The sequence below is a fragment of the Microcaecilia unicolor genome, chromosome 11 (genome assembly GCF_901765095.1).
Source record: "Microcaecilia unicolor chromosome 11, aMicUni1.1, whole genome shotgun sequence".
NCBI classification, from domain to species: domain Eukaryota; kingdom Metazoa; phylum Chordata; class Amphibia; order Gymnophiona; family Siphonopidae; genus Microcaecilia; species Microcaecilia unicolor.
Genome location: NC_044041.1, coordinates 167055324 through 167074655, shown reverse-complemented (window position 1 = coordinate 167074655; position 19332 = coordinate 167055324). Strand labels below are relative to the sequence as shown.

Genomic DNA, 19332 nt, shown 5'->3' with positions numbered 1-19332 from the left:
ATTCCAGAGTCTAATTACACGTTGGGTGAAGAAACATTTTCTCCGATTCGTTTTAAATTTACCACACTGTAGCTTCAACTCATGCCCTCTAGTCCTAGTATTTTTGGATAGCGTGAACAGTCGCTTCACATCCACCCGATCCATTCCACTCATTATTTTATACACTTCTATCATATCTCCCTCAGCCGTCTCTTCTCCAAGCTGAAAAGCCCTAGCCTTCTCAGCCTCTCTTCATAGGAAAGTCGTCCCATCCCCACTATCATTTTCGTCACCTTCGCTGTACCTTTTCCAATTCTACTATATCTTTTTTGAGATACGGAGACCAGTACTGAACACAATACTCCAGGTGCGGTCGCACCATGGAGCGATACAACGGCATTATAACATCCGCACACCTGGACTCCATACCCTTCCTAATAACACCCAACATTCTATTCGCTTTCCTAGCCGCAGCAGCACACTGAGCAGAAGGTTTCAGCGTATCATCGACGACGACACCCAGATCCCTTTCTTGATCCGTAACTCCTAACGCGGAACCTTGCAAGACGTAGCTATAATTCGGGTTCCTCTTACCCACATGCATCACTTTGCACTTGTCAACATTGAACTTCATCTGCCACTTGCACGCCCATTCTCCCAGTCTCGCAAGGTCCTCCTGTAATCGTTCACATTCCTCCTGCGACTTGACGACCCTGAATAATTTTGTGTCATCGGCGAATTTAATTACCTCACTAGTTATTCCCCATCTCTAGGTCATTTATAAATACATTAAAAAGCAACGGACCCAGCACAGACCCCTGCGGGACCCCACTAACTACCCTCCTCCACTGAGAATACTGGCCACGCAATCCTACTCTCTGCTTCCTATCTTTCAACCAGTTCTTAATCCATAATAATACCCTACCTCCGATTCCATGACTCTGCAATTTCTTCAGGAGTCTTTCGTGCGGCACTTTGTCGCTCTGCTGTTAAGGACTCCCAGGATTGGAAGGTGGAAAGACTCCTCAAGAAGATTTTCTCCTCCACTGCCCTGAAAGTTCAGGGGGCTATTTGTGTGGGTTACTTGGCCAAGACGCCACTCCAGTAGTACATCAGCATCTGCTCTCGTTGGACTCGGTCAAGCTGGAACTGAAGCCAGCTTTAGAGTCGGTCAAGCTGGAACTGAAGCCAGCATTAGAGTCGGTCAAGCTGGAACTGAAGCCAGCTTTACTGGTGGACTTGCTTTATGATCTTGTCCAGATGTGTTTGAGTTTGGTAGACTCAGCAGTGGGGGCTTATTGTCAACTTTGACTGTGCCACTGAGTGGTGGATGTGGCTTCCAATGACTAAATATTCAGGCTGCACTTCAAGGGTAGATTGCTGTTTGGGGAGGACCTTGAAGTTAGTCAAAGATCTGGATGAGGTCTAGTCTCACCAACTACCTGAGTACAACCCCCATGGAACTTCCAGAGCTTCTAAGGACTGGGGTTGCTTTCTGGGACTGGGGTTTCTGTTCTAAGAAGCCCTTTTTTGTGGGGGGGGGGGGGGGGAGGATTCTACTACCAAGGGACAAGAAAGACAGTCCTTTCAGTGATCGAAGCAGCCCAGGGATGGTGGTGTACTCTCTGACCCCATTACTGTCACTCAGATGGAACCCCAATGAGTTTCAGGACTGATGCAAGTAGGAGACGGGCTCAGTATTTTTTTCTAGGAATGGACCCTTATTATGTCATCCAGTGGGTTCTGAAGGTTATTCATGAAGGCTGTGCCTTAGATTGGATGTGTTTATGCTGTGCCCCTACTGCTTCCCTTTCAGATGCAGAGTGTTGGACAAAACCCAGACTGACTAGCTCTAGACTGCACTTGCTGTTATACTAGTAATGTCACTGGAAATTTGTTTCACTAGATCCATCTGCTGGCTGGGGGATGTAACCCACTAGAGTGGATTGGTCTAGTATAGTGGTCTCCAACACATGGCCCCCGGGCTACATGCGGCCCCTAAAGTCCTTCATTGCAGCCCTCAAACAGTTGGCTGAAATGCTCTTCAAGTCCTGCAAATTCATTAATTTCAACCTTGTCCCAGTTGGATAGTGCGTTAATGTCTTTTAAAAGGATTGCTGTAAGCCAGGCATATATGTAGGTTGGCATAGGACAGGTGTAGGACCTACTATGCTTGCGCAGTACGTACGTTAGTATATTAGGCCATAGGATAGGTCAAAGGTCAAGATGCTGAGCATTCTAAGTAGTAAATGCCAGGAGTACAGTATTTTCAAAAGTGTTAATGGTTCCTAGTCTTGGTGTTCTTGGTCTAACCCATTTCTCCACTCTAGCTCTTAAGCAATGGGAACTCCCAGACTGAGTGTTATTTACATTTTTTAATCAACTGCTCTAAAAAAAAAAAAAAAAAAAACCACTCAAGGCAATTTACAATTTATAGACATAAAACACAATGCAAAATACAATCATGACTAAAAAAAAAACATTATAGAATAAACCTTACCCAAACAAAACAAATAAGGCAATACAGTATGATAACAGAATATATACTATTAGTCATTCAGATGATACAGTCAAAGTAACCAGATTATGTTTCAGGGTCACCAGAGTTTGCAAATGAACATTATTCTAAGACTAATTGTAGGCAGGAATACTTCTTGAATTTTCATTGTAAATATCTATTTGGAAGTCCTGAGGAACAATGCTAGTCTGACCTTGTGGGCTTAATAACTGTAGCTCATATCGGGTGAGAATTACAATCACAACACCTAGCGACCAGATTTAGAGTAGATTGCAGAGTCCTGGAAGGAACCCTAGTGCATGAGAGCTGTCACTGCAACCTCTGAACTAAAAGTAGGGACAAATATAAAATAGGATGAGAAAAAAACCTTGAGTGGTTGTGATTTTGAAGGCTTATGGTATCAGATCCCAGGAAGAAATCTTCCAGATCAAAGCCATCCGCCTCCCTTGTGCATTTAGCAATGAGGCAGGAGGCAATGCCCACTGCTGTAGAAGAGCCATCCTCCTTGTCTATGCCACCATCATCTGCTTCTCACCATAATATGGAAGCATAGGGGCTGATATTCAATAGATTGGTCTAGTCAACTTTTGGATGTAACCAGACATATCTCCATCTTTGAATTTTCCACCCCATCCATCGGTTAACTTTTATCTAGGACAACTTGTAACTGGTTAAGTATAGGAGGAGGTGGAGGCATGATTGTGGTGTGGATCAGTTTTAACCAGACAATGTCATATTCAGTGGCATCTGATTAAAGATAACCAGTGAAAACTAATTGGGCAAATACCTGGCCTAAAGTTAACTAGATAATGTATTTAGTTAATTTAACTAGGTATATTCAGAAGTAGTGACTTCCGATGATCTTTCTTATATTTCCTTGTTAACTAGATAACCAATCTGGTTAACTTTAACTTTAATCACAAATGATCTGCTGAATATCAGTGCCATAGATACCAAGATCGTAACGGACATATCCTAACTCTTCCTTTCCCTTACTAAGTTCTCCCCAATTGTCTTTTACCATACATGTATCTCACTCTACCATAATATCACTTTGGTATTACTCGCAACTTGTATTTGTTCACACCCGGAATCGGTTAACGCCGATTACGGTACTAGTAAGCCACATTGAGCCTGCAAAGAGGTGGGAAAATGGTGGATACAAATGCAACATATAAAATAAGATAGTCAACGGGGAGGTATCCAGTTAATTAAACAGATAAGCCATCCAGTTAGCTTTAATTGGATATTCAGCCAGCTTATCCAGTTAAATGGGCTGCTGAATACAGTTGTCTAAAGTTAACCATAGATATTCTAATGTGCTAGATAAGTTATTTATTTAGCCCAACGTAGCTGAAGAACTTTAACCAGATAGCACTGATATTCAGGACTCCAACATGCCTCCAGCTCAGCCCAGACATAACCATATACATTTTGTCCTGCCAACGAGTTGGCCATTAAAATTTAAGCAGGAAGGAGGAGTGGAATAGAAACTTGGTCATGCTTAATCTATCACTCCCTTTTGAGAACAGGCAAGACCCCACCCCTAGCAGATAGGTAACATAATTTGATGAAGCTCAGTTTAGGTGTAGTATAAGCAGTTTAGGGACTTTGAGAATGCTACGTTGAGCGTGCATGAGTTCCCATGCCAGTGTTATCACACATACGGCCACCTCAGTTTTCCTCTTTTTCACAGAGCTTGCAGATGTTTTCCATATGATCATGGTCCAGTAGACAAGTCCTTGTCATTTCATGTGTTTTCACTGGGCTGCCACCTCCTTTGGCTCTTGTTTCCCTTTTGAATTGCACACATTAGAATTTAGGGTGCACTTCATTACAAATAAGCTTAGCAAGTTGTGCGCATAAATTAATTATTACCAGTTAGTGCTTATTATGCTTAAGTGCTGCTATCAATGCTAATTAGCGTGTTAAGACAATTAAGTTACGTGCGTTGTTAGAGAATACAATTGGATTTTGGCACAGATCTCTAGGCGCGCTATTTAGAATCCTGGGGATAGTGCCCACTATTAATGACATTTGTTTCAAAATTTAAAAAAAAAGAAGGAAACTGAAAAAAATGGCATGAACATTTCTGGCTGCCCATCCTTAATGCATATTTGCTGTGGATGTCCTAACTGGCTAGGTGTACCCCAGGACTCAGTTGAAAAACCAGTGCCTTAGGGGAATATGTCTAAATGGGTGGGGAGGCCTGAGGATCAGGAGAGAGGGACTGAAATAGGGAGGGCAATCAAATTAGGGGATCAGTGTAGAAGATATAAAATTCTTGCCAGCTGTCAATTCTTAAAAATAAATTTTTTTTGGAGCTCAATCTCAGAGGATTTGAGCTCAGTTGCCCGGAGATCTGTGATGTATGTTCTCATTAAAGGCAAATAGGCCCTCTGGCCCCTTTCCCTCTCTTCCTTGTGACCCCCTTTCTCTCATTCCTCTTGACCTTTTCAGATGTGGATGAGTGCCGCCAGACATCACGACCCTGTTGCCAATGGCCACTGTGAGAAGACAGTAGGAAGTTACCGCTGTTCTTGTGCCACAGGATTCCGAGCACGCCACAAGGAACAGAGTGTACAGGTGAAATATACAAAACCAAGATTGGGTGGGTGTAAGAGGAGAATTGCTCTGAGGGAGCAAGGGAAATGATGGTGGCCTCTGGGAAGAGGGAAAAAGGGGAGAGGTGATCTCTAGGGAAAGGAGAGATGCCATTTTGGTGAATTAAGGAGAAGAAAGTGACTACTTCAGGAACAGGGAAGAAAAGAGCGGCTGACCTCTGCAAAGTAGAGGAAAGAGAAGGGTGATCTCTGGAAAGAGAGTGGCTAGTGCAGGGAGCAGGAAATAGAAGGGGCCATTCAGGTTTGAAGAGAGTGACTAGTCCAGGAGGCGGGGAGGGAGAGAGTTTCATTTATTGTTTATTAAAAATTTTCTATACTGCCTCATTGTAGCACAAGTCTAGGCAATTAACAATAAAGATTCTATGATAAATTTTAAAAACAGGAACTGCATCAAAAAGCAAGCATTGTTCAAGTACAGACAAACCTAATGTCTTAATAGTCAAAGACTGTAGTGCTTACACTGTTCCTATGTTGCCCCCACTTTTTTCCAACACTGAATGGATAGAGACACAGGGGATTAGTTTTCAAGGCCTCTTCCAAGACTATCCTGAAGAAATGGGTCTTAAGGTCTGAACAACATCGTCCATAAATGGCTATCCTATATAATATTCTCACCTCCAAATGTTTCGAATGTGCAGGGACCGTGCCTCCCTTGGAGGTGGTCTCTGCTAGGCAGGCATGCACTGACGTCAGTGGACAGCTGATTTGAAACCAAGGGGAGGAGTAGGGAAACACGCGGAACCGTGTTTCCCTACTCCTACCCCTGCCTCAGAATCAGCTGTCACCCCTGCGTTACTGGCCCCCTGGGACCCCCCCTCCGCGAACCTGGAACCCCCCCCCCCTTCGTGCCAAAAACCGCCCCCCACAGCCGTTGTCGACTACCTGTGCTGAAGGGGGACCCAAACCCCCGACAGCCAAAGTGCTGTTCTGCCCTTCGCGTTGGTTCCTCAATGCTCTTCTCAAGCTCTTCAAGTTTCTGACGCACGCACAGAAACTTGAAGAGATTGAGAAGAGCATTGAGGAACCAACGAGAAGGGCAGATAGCACTTTGGCTGTCGGGGGTTTGGGTCCCCCATCAGCACTGGTTGTCGGCAGGGGGGGCGGTTTTCGCCAGGAAGGGGGGATCCATGGGCCGCAACGCGGGGACGGGGTTGAAAACGGAGGGAGGGCAGACTATGAAACACCAAGGGAGGGTGGGGGATTGCCTGCCTAGCGCCCGTTTCCTTGATTTCAGAAACGGGCCTTTTTCCTAGTTGAACATAAAGAATGAGGTAGATTTCTTCCATAAATCAATTCTTGTACACAGCTAATATCCCCTTTCCAGGGTTTAGTGCGGTTTATATTCTAGATGAGACAAAAGCCGATAATGTTAGTGTGGAGACCATTGGTGTAATGCTTGAGACCAAAACATTGTAGGAAAGGATAATGGATGATACTAGGAGGTAGAAGTCAATGGATTATTATGCAACAGTCTTTAGGAAGAGAGAGGTTTTAGCCTCTTCCTGTAGCTGAGGTAGCGTTTTTCTGTTCTGATGGCAATCAAGTAAGAGACTTCTATATTTTAACCTTCAAGTACAGGGAATAGAGAGCTGAAAATCTTCTGATTTTGAATTGTCTTTTGGAAAGGTGACACTAGCATCAGTTGTTGTTTCAATCTGTTAGACTGGACCAAATGTAGCAAATTGGTCTTAGCAGCCAGCAGCTTTGAACCTGTGTCTTTCTGCTATGGGAAGCCAGTGCAGTTAAGATGAGTTGAAACACTAGTATATCTATTCAATCTGTATATTAGTCTAGCAGCTGTATTCTGTATGCTTTTCAGTTTTTTCTGATATTGATGCTTAATACCAAGAGGGGAAGAAGGGAGCGGATAGTCCAGGGAGCAGGAGAGAGAAAGGGCTGTTTCAGGGGAGAGGAGAGTGGCTAGTCTAAGAAGTAGAAAAAAAGAGGAGTAGCGAGATCAACAGGACACTTCTAGAGAAACCAAGGAGATGAATAAGTAGTAAAAATGTCCTTCAATAGTAGAAAATAAGACTCTACATGGCACCATGTTTCTGTGAGAAACGCCTGCCTCAAGAGTCTACAATTTAAAAAAATATGAGTCCATTAAAATGCATATAACAGAGTGGAGTATGGATATGTAATTATGTACATATTAATTTGAACAGTAGAACATATGTAGCCATCTAGAAACACGTATAAAGGTATATAGAAGACACAAAATCTAGGGACATAAAAGCATATCCTATATAATAATCTGCACCTCTGTCTGGATGCCTGGGTTTGTAACACAGTTCCCATTGGTCCGCCCTGGGGATGACATCACAGGGTGGACCAATGGGAAGTGAGAGGGGAAGGAAGCAGCCCCAGCCACCGGAGGTGAGTACAGAATCGGGCCCCCGAGTTCCATGACCCCCTACCTCCCTCCCTCCTTCCACTCCCGTTGGAGTTCCATGGCCCCCCTTTCCTGCGAGTTCCACCGCCCCGAGTTCCATACCCCCCTACCTCCCTCCCTCCTTCAACTGCCGTCCGAGTTCCACGCCCTCGCCTCCCTCCCTCTCTGTCTTTGGCCTCTGAGTGCAAGCAGGATGGGTGCGGCAGCCCCTCCCCATTGTAAGTGCTAAGTGCCGGGTGTTCTTTAAACCTTTTACCTCCTGGTCCACCGGCAATAGCGAAGTGGAGCAGGCATGGCACGGCGCTTCAGACTGCCTTCGCTTTCGCTTCTGTTTCACCTGTGCCTCTAGTTCCGCCTTTCCACAAATAGGAAATGAGGGTGGGACCAGAGGCAGAGCTGAAACAGAAGCGAAAGGGAAGGCAGTCTGAAGCGCCGTGCCGTGCCTGCTCGACTTCACTGTTGCCGGCGGACCACGAGGTAAAAGTTTTACAGAACAGCCGGCACTTAAGAATGGGAAGGGCAGCCGCACACGTCTTGCTTCCACTGGGAGGCCACAGACAGAGAGGGAGGGCGGCGCGGGGTTGTGGAACTTGGATGACAGTGGGTGCATGGAACTCGAGGGCAGGGGAAGAGAGAGAGTGGGGAGGGGGACCTGGAACTCGACCGGGAGGGAGGGGCCTGGAAGGGGAGGGCTGGTCCTGGAACTTGAGGGGAGGGGCCTATAACTCGAAGGGGAGGGGGGTCCTGGAAATCGGAGGGGAGGGGGGCTGGAACTCGCAGGAGAGAGGGAGGGAGGGAGGTAGGGAGGGGGCCCTGGAACCCTTGCTAGCACCCGTTTCATTTCTGTTGGAAACGGGCCTCTTTTACTAGTAAAACATAATAATATGGAGAATAAAAGAAACGTAAACGTGTATATATAGGCTTAAATCTTAAAACACATAATATAATATATTGTGGATAGATGAACAGGTAATGCTGACCTGTATACGGTATACTGCAGTGGGTGGAGCTGAACCAATCAAGCCTTTAGAAAGACTAATGATTGGTAGTTATACAGGATACTTTAGTAGAAAGCACAGTTTTGCTTGTGCTTTCTACCATTAAAGGACATTTTTACTACTTAGTCTTTGTCTCCGTGGCTTCTCTGGAAGTGTCCTGTTGATCTTGCTACTCCTATGTTTTTGTGCTTCCCCTCGTAGCAGATCCAGTTTCTCCACTTTTGTGGTTAATTTAGTCTAAGAAGTAGGACAGAAAGGGGGCTGTCTCAGGGGAGAGGAGAGTGGATAGTCCAGGATGCAGGGGTGAGAAGAGAGCCTACTCCAGGGAGTAGGGGAAGGGGGATAAGAGAGGTAACTTAAGAGAGAGATAGAAGATGCTCTGATGAATGAATAAATTCTAATGTCGATTTTTTACTCTTTCAAAAACTACAAAGACCAGGGGGATACTTGATGGAATTACATGTAAATACTTTTAAAACAAATAGGAGGAAATATTTTTCCAGTCAAAGAATAGTTAAGCTCTGGAACTCACTGCTAGAGGATGTGGTAATAGCGGTTAGCATATCTGGGTTTAAAAAAGGTTTGGACAAGTTCCTGGAGGAAAAGTCTGTAGTCTATTATTGAGATGGACATGGGGGAAGCCACTGCTTGCCCCGGGATTGGTATCATGGAATGTTTCTACTAATTGGGTTTGTGCCAGGTGCTTGTGACCTGGATTGGCTACTGTTGGAAGCAGGATACTGGGCTAGATGGATCATTGGTCTGATCCAGTATGGCTATTCTGATGTTCTTATCTCATGCTTAATAGCACACATAAGGCATTTCCCTTTGCATCAGCAGCAGATGAATCCAGGAACCTTGTGGGTTATGATCATTATACAGCAGGTGAAGATAGAGGATAACAAACTCTATCATATAGGGCAGTGTGCATTCTGGTTAATCAGTATCGCCTCTATCTCAGCCAAGTGGTGGACGGTCTTTCACAGGTTCATGGTCTCATCGTGCTATTGCTCCTGTTCTGGGTTTCCTAGTCAGTCAAACTTGGGGGCATCAAGCTGTTTCTGTGCCTATTCTAGGCATACACCTGGTGGTGCCAGGTCCCATCCTCCCCCCCCCCCCCCCCCCACCCCAAAAAAAAAAAAAACCCTTCCTGCTGCTCCTTCCCTCTCCTTCCTCATAGGACTGAAGTTAAAAAAACATAAAAATTAAAAAGTTTTAAAAACAAGGGGATAAGTGCAGGACTGCCCTTGTGGCTTTAGTTGGAGGGGGTTTATTTTTACAAGTCAGAGGTGGTAAACTTCAATTTCTTGGAAAAACTGGCCATCTATATATTTGCACCACTTGGATGAGTATCCCTTTACATTTGTATTGTCTATGGAGTTGTGAGCAACTCGCGGTTTCACTTTCTTTTCTTTGACAGCAATATCAAGGCAGGCTGTCTTGATTTTTTGGCTCCATTTGCATCAGTGGCCATGTCTATGACAGCGAGGCCATCAGTTTCCCACTCAAGTGAGTCTTTGGCACGCTCTCCAGCTGCTTCTCTCCTCAGCACTGCTCAGTTGTCGGCAACCGCAGCCATCTTAGATTTCCTGTGACTCTGCTCCTGTGGGTGAATTCCCTGTTTTCTGTTCTCGAGCAGTGCCTATCTGTTGGACTCCGGTCAGGGGGCAGCCTTTTCAGCTGTTTCTGGTCTTGAGCTTCCCTCTCAGGAACTCTTTTTTCTACAGAACTCATTCTCCTGTGGCATCAGGCTTTATTTATTAAAGCGCTGCCATCAGGGTCTCTGCAAGCTGTTCAGCCTCTGTATTTAGACTCTTCTGCCAAGGAAAAGGCGCTTAGAGAAATTACTGAGGTGGATTCTGTTTCTTCTCTTTTCACTTTGAAGGTGGGGTTTCAGTGACTTTTTTTCATTCTATTTGCCTGAGCATCTGGAGGAGGGTGAACTGTGCCTGATGAAGCGGATGATCCTAAAGCTGTTGGAGTTTTTCACAGGGAGGAATTGCCTCCTTTATAATGAAGGGAAAGGGAAATGGGACTTGATATACCGCCTTTCTGAGGTTTTTGCAACTACATTCAAAGCTGTTTACATATATTCAGGTACTTATTTTGTACCATGGGCAATTAACACTGGAGGTCTTCAGTATTGCTTAATCCTAAAATAGCTAGCACAAAAAAGTCCCCCCAAGGGTTTTCCAATTCATGAGGCTATACAGGAATTAATTTTGGTCCAATGTTCCACTCCAGATGCCATTCTGAGGATGGCTCAGGCTATGTCTCACCTTTCCTTGTGATTCAGGATGAGCTGGAGAAGCTTACCCAAAGTGGATGCCTTAGCGGCCGCAGTGATGAAGAATACTACCCTTCCAGTGGAAGGCAGAATAAGCACTGAAAGATGTTCAGGATAGGAAAGCTGGAGTCTGTTCTGAAACTTTCTTTTGCAGTTTCAGCTCCATCTCTTCAAGTGGTAGTTTGCAGTTCTTATGCTGCCATGACTTGTCTCAGTCGGATTCTCTCTCGGTTGCAGATTCACATTTTCTTTGGAGTTCCCTGCCATGGAAATGGGCTTGGCTTATCTGACTGATGCTTTATATGATCTGGTTAGGGCTTCGACCAAAGAATGGCCCTAGCAACTACAGCAAGGTACTATATGCTTTGCCACTGGGCAGCGGATGCATCTTCTAAGCAGCATCTTACCAAGTTGCCTTTTCGAGGGAAACTCCTTTTTGGAGAGGATTTGGAAAAATTAGTCAAGGATTTGGGAGACTGAAAGGTAGAAGAGCGGCCAGGTCTACACAACTTTGATTCCTTAAAATGAGAACAAGCCTGATTAGGCTTGAAGGAACTTTAGGTTTGACCTCAGGTAAACACTGAGTCTTCAAGTCTCCAGAGGTCAAGCCTAGAAGTTCCTTCAAGCCTAATCAAGCTCATTCTTGGATTAAGGATTTGAAGTTGTATAGATCTGGCCGCTCTTCTACCTTTCAGAGACCCAGGTATCAGCCTAAGCAGCCCTTTCGCTCTGACAAGTGGGCCTCTAACCAATCTGCCAGATCCTCCCCTGCCGCCTGTTCCTCACAATGATGGCGTTCCGGTCCACTCATCAATCACGACAATAGAAGGGTGTCTGACCTTTTTTTTTATGAAGAGTGGACCAAGACCACGGCTGACCAGTGGGTTTTAGATATTGTCAGAGAAGGTTAACAAATTAGAGTTCTCTTCTCCCATTGAAGATTTTTTTTCTTGGAGACCCCGTGCAAAGCCTTGCACAAGCAAAAGGCCATTTTTCCATCCTTCAGTACATGCAGGATCTAGGAGTGGTGATTCTATTTACTTTGTAGTGCAAAAGAAAGTTGGTTCCTATTGACCAGTACGCGACTGAAGAAGTCAACAGATTTCTTCGTGTCAGTCATTTCCAAATGGAGACATTGCACTCGGTGATGGCAGCTGCTCAACCAGGAGAATTCCTTTTTAAAAAATTATATTTTTTTTCAATACTTCAAATCACAATTACTTCATTGCAGTGGCGTGGGCCCGGGTGGGCCAGGCCCACCCAGTACAGCACACCTATGATGGCAAGGATCCCCAAGCCCCAGCAGCCGAAAACTCCCAACAACTGTTCCTCCTGCATACCTTGTAAATAGCAGATCTTCGCCTGCAGCAAGCAGCGACTGAAACATACTGCTCAAACCAGCCCCACAGCCTTCCCTCTGATATACTTCCACCTATGTGGAAACAGGAAGTTGCATCAGAGGGATGGCTGTGGGGTCAACTTGAGCAGTGTGTATTCGTTGCTGCTCTGCTGGTGAAAAGCTGCTATTTAAAAGGTATGGGGGGGATGTTTGAGAGACCATATGGCATGCAGGCGAGTGAGGGAGAGACCAAATCACTTGTGGGACAAGACGGAGTTCTTCTGCCCACCATCTTGGGCCCAGGCCCACCCAAAATTGGGTGTCTGGCTATGCCCCTGCTTCATTGAGACAAACATTTGTGACAGGCACTGTCTGCCTGTCTCTTTCAGAACTTCCTATAAGCTACTTCCTTGGTGCAAAAATCTATCATTCTAGTCAACCCCTTTACCTGTCCCAATACTTTCTCCCCTTTCATTCCTCACAGACCCTCCACTTCTCTCAGGCTTATCTACTTCAAGTTCTCTTTCCGTCGGCAAATTCATATCTTTACGCAATCGTATATTTAACAAAGTTGGTCCTCAGCTTTGGAACACCATTCCTTTAGCCCTTCGACTAGAAACCTCCCTCTTGGCTTTTAAATCCCAGCTCAAGGCTCACCTGTTTACCATGGCCTTCACTTCTGGCAGTGCTCCGCCACCCACTGGTTCAGCTGTTCTTACATATTGATGTCCTATCTGCTCTTCCTTGACCTCTTAATCTAAACATTCATCTAGATTACTCCTGTGGGGTAATTTCTCTGGAATCTGTTACCTGAGGTACAGTGACACAGATATATATATTTATCATAAGAGTGATGAACTAAACAGATTGAGTAAATCAGGAGACAAAAGTTTAGCAGAACTGTGTTAAATCCTGTGTTGATGAATCTCACTTGCAAAATACAGCTGATTGCTCAGGGATATTAGGGAGGAATAGAATGCAAACACATGGGAACAATAAAACTGCATCACAAAGTTTAAAGTGTTAAAGTATGTAGCCTGTAGACTTAACAGAAAAATATAAGCAGGAACCTTACAGTAAATCTCACAGTTAATGTAAAATTCATCCTTATATGAAAACATACTAATCAGAATCTAAAATGTGGATGTTAAGTTTTGAAACCAGTGTAAGAAAAATCAGCTTTAAAAAAAAAAGGACAAATCCCAATGAGGCAGACAAAAGCTGCATCCTTGACTGACCTTTACAAAGATTCACATAGATCAGGCAAGAAATATAGCACATGTCTGTATAATCAAGATGGGGCAAAGATATCTCCAAGTAAAAGTAATGTCTAAGGTTTATTCTTAAAGAAAAAGAGACCCTAATTCTGTACTGAATGTGAAAACATTACACTTTAGCTGTAACTAATGCATGAAAAATGTTGCGAAGACAAAATATAAGTAGTTAACATCTACTATGGAATGCAGAAAATAAATCTTTTGTTATATTGCAAACAACTAATTTGTATTCAGGAGAGAACCCTTTTATATGTACTGATTGTATTACCCACAAAATTGGAAAAAAAAGACAAAAGTGATCAGTTATACTGTTTGTATATAAGGGGTAATATAAAGACAGACTACCAAATAAAGACAAAGAATTAAGAGGTTGTAAATCAGATCATGCTATTGAAATTCAGTACTGGCATAACCTATAACCTTTAAATAAACATGGTGTCTATGTACAGGTATGTATGATAAATTACCAAAACAGTGTCCTAGGGCTAGAAGTACTTATGTGCATGAATTAATATGAGATAGCTACTCCAGAAGTAGGGGAAAATGTGCATAGTACTGTTTAAATGCTCCATTGAGATTCTGTATCTCTGCAGCTGATTAGAAATCTTGGTGGAGTGCACTGAAATAATTAAAAAAGAGAGAAAATTTCTTTATATTCCACTGGTCTAGCTATGTCATTTTTTTTTTTTGGACTGGTTGATCAGGGCATCCTCTGTTCAAGACGGCCATCAAGTCACTGCCAGGATAATTTCCTCTTGCAATTCCTAAGCTGGGTGATCAATTTTGCCAAAACAAAAAAAGTAGGGAAGTGATGTAGGCCAACCAATTAACAAGTATAGTCCACAGATTGTGGCAAATTTATTGAACAGATATCAAAATACATGTAGACTCAACACAGAACCAGCAATAAAATGTCTGCCTCTGGAGTCAATGTATCTAAAATATACAAACACGAGAAAATAAAAATAAAGATGAAATTAACCAAACTACACCAAACAAATGCATATAAAAATATATTAAAAATTATTAAAAAAATAACCATTATGTTAAACAAGAGAGGTACAAAAAGGATAAATAATATATATGGATTATGGGGGGTTCACTTTGACACATTTCAGGGAAGAGTGTCTGTATCACAGAACAGAAGAGTCAAGCTTCAGAGGCAAATTCAATGTTTGTTGCAATCTTTGTGTCTTTGGATCTGCGACTATGATAGGGTTCTGGGGTCCACAGCAATGACTAGATCGTTTCCTGGGTCAGGGCGCATATGCGCTGGTCCCACATGTCTCAGAATTGCAATCTTCACCTCCTCTGGACTCCTCAGGCAAGAAGCAGCATGTTCTGGTGGCTGTAGACATCCAACCTTCTCCAGGGGTCATTGCTGGCCATTCCGTCATGGGTAGTGGTAGTCACTGATGTGAGCTTGTCTGACTTGGGGGGGGGATCACTGTCTTCATCACCATTCTTGGGGTCTCTGGTCCAGGATGGAGTCTCTTTGGCTGATCAACTGATGGGAGCTCAGAGCAGTTCACAAAGCACTATTGGCCTTTCACCCCTTCTGGAGGACAAACCAGTCCAGGTTCTCTCGAACAATACCTCGACTGTGGCCTATATCAACAGACAGGGAGGCACTCGGTGCTGCATTGGCAGCAGATTCTCAGATGTTGCTTTGTTGGGTGGATCACAACTCCAACTGTCAGCAGCATATATTGCTGCTTTCACTAATGTGCAAGCAGATTACCTGAGCAGGAACTGCCTAGAACCAGAGGAATGGGAGCTCTCAACAGAGGTCTTTCCCCATGTTTAAACTTGTACAGCGCTGCGTACCCTGGCAGCGCTATAGAAATGCTAGTAGTAGTAGTAGTAGGTCTTCAGTCTGATCACACAGAAGGGGGGGGGGGGGCTCTAGTATTGTATCTCATGGCTTCTCACTACAACGCAAAGGTGCCCCAGTTCTTCAGCTGAAGCAAAGAGTACGGTTCAAAAGGGATAGATGGTCTTCTGCAAACCTGGTCCAGGGAGAAACTTCTCTTGTCTTTCCCTCATGGCCCATGATAGGTTGCATTCTCTAAGAATTTTTCTGTGTCCAGGCCATGTAATCCTCATAGCACCCAAATGGCCCAGAAGACCTCGGTATGCAGATCTGATTCATCTGCTAATAGACAAGGGTTACTCGGAGGAGGTAATTACTATTTTACTTCAGGCAAGAAAGCATTCTACATCTTTTGCCTATGCTCAGATATGGAGGCTGTTTAAAGCGTGGTGCTTGGAAAGCAATATATCTCCTTTTCATTTGTCTTTTCACGCAAATTTTGACCTTCTTGCAGGAGGGCTTTAAGAAAGGTCTCGCTTAAATTCTATTACTGTAGTTAGCTTCTGAATTCTTCTCTGACCACGCATCCTGATATTGTGCATTTCTTAAAAGGTTTAATCGCCATTAGTCTTCCCTACATCCACCTTATCCAGAGTGGAGTGTGAACCTGATCCTTCAGAATCTTACCTGAAATCAATCTTTCTGGTAGCTATTTCCTCACCCGCAGAATTTCAGAGCTTCAGGCTTTATCTTGTAGAGATCCATTCCTTTGCTCCTTGGAGGCAGGTATCACCATTTGCTCAGTTCCATCCTTTCTTCGTTTCACATGAACCAATCTGTGTTCTCTATCATTTAGGGAGGACGAGTACAGCAAGGATTTTCATCGGCTGCTTTATCTTGATGTTCACCAATGTTCAGTACCTGCAGGTCACCAATGATTTTCGTCGATCAGACCACCTTTTTGTTTTACCAGCAGATCTGAACAAGGGCAATGCAGCTTCGAAGGCAACTATTGCTCACTGGATTAAAGAAACTATTTCATCAGTTTGTTCTTTCTGGGAAGCAACCTCAGATGTGTGCAGAGCTCACTCAATCAGAGCTTTTTGCATGTCCTGGGCTGAATCTCGGGCCTATTCTCTCAAAGAAATCTGCAGATCAGCTACATGGTCCTCTTCGCACACTTTTTCCAAGCATTATTGCTTGGACATTGTGGCTCAAGCAGAGGCATCCTTTGAAGCTTTGGTTTTCTCCACGGGTCTCTCTGTGTCCGCCCTGTTTGAAGACTGCTTTGCTACTTCCCACAAGATCCTGGATTTTTTTTTTTTCTGCTGCTGATGACAAGAAAGAAAAAATTGATAATTTTCTTTCCTTTAGTCACAGCAGATGAATCCAGGCTCCATCCCTTGCTCCAGGGGCGTATCTGCGTGGGGCCATGGGGTCCTGGACCCCCTGCCGACTACCCTCTCCCCCCCCCCCCCCCCCCCGCCGTCACCTATCTTGCTGGCGGGGGACCCCAACCCCCTTCAGCCGATGTCCTCTCTTCCGTTGCAGCAAAGCTTCCTGTTCTGAGTCTGACGTCCTGCACATATAATGTGCAGGATGTCAAACTCAGAATTTGAAACTGAAGGAAGCTTTGCTGCAACAGAAGAGGACTTCGGCTGGCGGGGTTGGGGTCCCCCACCAGCAAGGTAGGCGACGGCGGTGGGAGGGGGTGGAGAGGGTTGTCGGCAGGGGGGTCCAGCAATGGTGGGGGGGGGGGGTTGGCACCGCTGGAGGGGGGGCTAAAATGTGCCCCCTCATCTGGCTCTGGCCCCCCTCCCCGAAGTCCAGATACGCCTCTGCCTTGCTCATCGGTGTTCTGCTCTTTTAGTTTGTTTCTCTTGTTGCTGTATGTTCCTGTTTTAAAGTTCATATTACCTTGTTCTTTGCTTCATTTCTGTGAGGAAGGAGAAATGTATGTTCGATTACTTATTGCTGCTGCTTTGTTATGGGAAATACTGGTTAACCAGGATACGCACCATCCTTTATGACAGTTTGTTGTCCCCTATCTCCACCTGCTGGTAGACAGTCATAACCTACAAGTTCCTGAATTAATCTGCTGTGACTAAAGGAAAAAAAATACACACAGGATTCTTGCTGCAGAAGTTACAATGATCCATACAAATTACAAAAACTTGATGGCATCTGGCCTTCACTGTCTAAGGGCGGGTACCATTGGACTTCTTGCCCTTCTCAGATGGTGTTTACATGTCGATCTTGGTTCTTTCTCATCCAGATATTGATGAATGTTCTGGCACCCAGCAACCTTGTACCAATGGCCAATGTGAGAATACGCCTGGAAGCTTCCGCTGTCACTGCAGCCCAGGATTCAGTCTGAACCCACAAGGCACCGGCTGCATAGGTAAATACCCTCCCTTTTCTAATTTCCCTCCCCTTTCTATTCTAGAACCAAATTTCAGTCTAGAAAGTCAAGAGACTCTGTTCTTGCTCTCTTCTTAGAACAGCACAGGAGTACATATATATATATATATTTTAATTTCCCCATCAGCATTTGCACGTCCTCTAAGGCACACAGGTCAGTGAATTGCCTGTTTCAGCCAGGAGTGACTGAAGGGAAAATTGTACTTAAACGTCTGGGTAGATATTTAGCTGGCAGTGGTGAGCATGTTTTTAGCTGGTGCCAGTTTTATCCCCAGATAGTCAGTGCCAGGCCAAGTCTGGGCACCAACACTGATATCCAGATTTTGTGGCCAGCTATCTCTTATGGACCCGATATTCAACCAGCAGCAATCACAGACATGCCAAGATACATGCAATTGGGCCCCTTCTCCAGCTCACATGCTTAAGGGGCTCGATCTCGTGCATTAGCGTCCTCCCCCTGCCACTGCAGTCTGGTACCTCTCCTCACCTCTTCTTTTAAGTTCTTGCAGTGTGGGTACCTTCAGCAAGAGACAGGCTGCTTCAGCCAATCCCAGGGCCTTCTTCAGCTGTGTCCCGGGATTGGCTGAATCAGCCTGCTACTCAGCAATAGCTGCTTCAGCCATTCTTGGGGCCTGCCTTCAGCAAGTGCTGTCTGAGCAGAACCGACAGCGTACACCTGCTCCACGCACCTCCCCTTGCTTGGAGGATGGGGGTGCTGCCCAGGGGGGATGCACTGCCCGCACTGAACTCGGGGGGGGGGGGGAGGGGAAAGTACTCTGCCCTGGGTGCCATATAAGGTAGGTATGCTGTTGACCAGCACTTTACTCTGTAAGCAATTCAAATCCGCACAAATCCAGCAGAGATTCCCTCCCAAAGACACAGGAAACCGACCAGTTGTTAGCCCTGAACAAGTGATTTGACCAGCCAGCAGCTGTTTCTGACTGATTAAATCACTTTGAATATAGACCTCCTATGTTGTTAAGGGTGGTATTCAGCACTTAATCGCTTAAGCAACACCTCATTAAGATAACTGTGTTTTATGTGGTCCTATTTGGCTGCTTAGCTTAGGCAATTAAGGGGTCTTTTTACTAAGGTGCGCTGAAAAATGGCCTGTGGTAGTGTAGACGCGTCTTGGGTGCGCTCAGAATCATTTTTTAGCACACCTGTAAAAAATGCCTTTTTAAAATTTTTGCTGAAAATGGACATGCGGCAAAATGAAAATTGCCGCGCGTCCATTTTGGTCTGAGACCATACCGCCAGCCATTGACCTAGCGGTAAAGTCTCACATGGTAACCAGGCGGTAATGACCTATGCACGTCAAATGCCACTTGGCGCTCGCCAGAAAATAAAACATATTTTTCAGACGCGCATAGCAGATGCTCACCAAAAATGAAATTACCCCAAGGGCCACGCGGTAGCCAGGTGGTAATTCTGAATTGGTGCACGCTGGGTGCGCTTAGGCACGTACGCGGCTTAGTAAAAGGTCCCCTACGTGTTGAATATCGGCACCTAAATGCATAAGTGCTGACTCCACTCTTGGGCCACCACAAAATAGCTGGCTTTCAGCTTAGCGGTCAGCTCTGATATTCAGCGGCTGTTAAGTGCTGCTGAATATCGGCGGATATCCCGGCACAGGCAATTTAAGCGGCCAGGAGCCTCTCCTGGCTGCTTAAATCACTGAATA

The 19332-nt window shown here is 44.9% G+C and overlaps 1 pseudogene; it reads left to right on the top strand.

The window, feature by feature from the left end:
* The window catches only part of LOC115481002, a 469054-nt pseudogene that overhangs the window by 362016 nt on the left and 87706 nt on the right, over positions 1-19332 (top strand).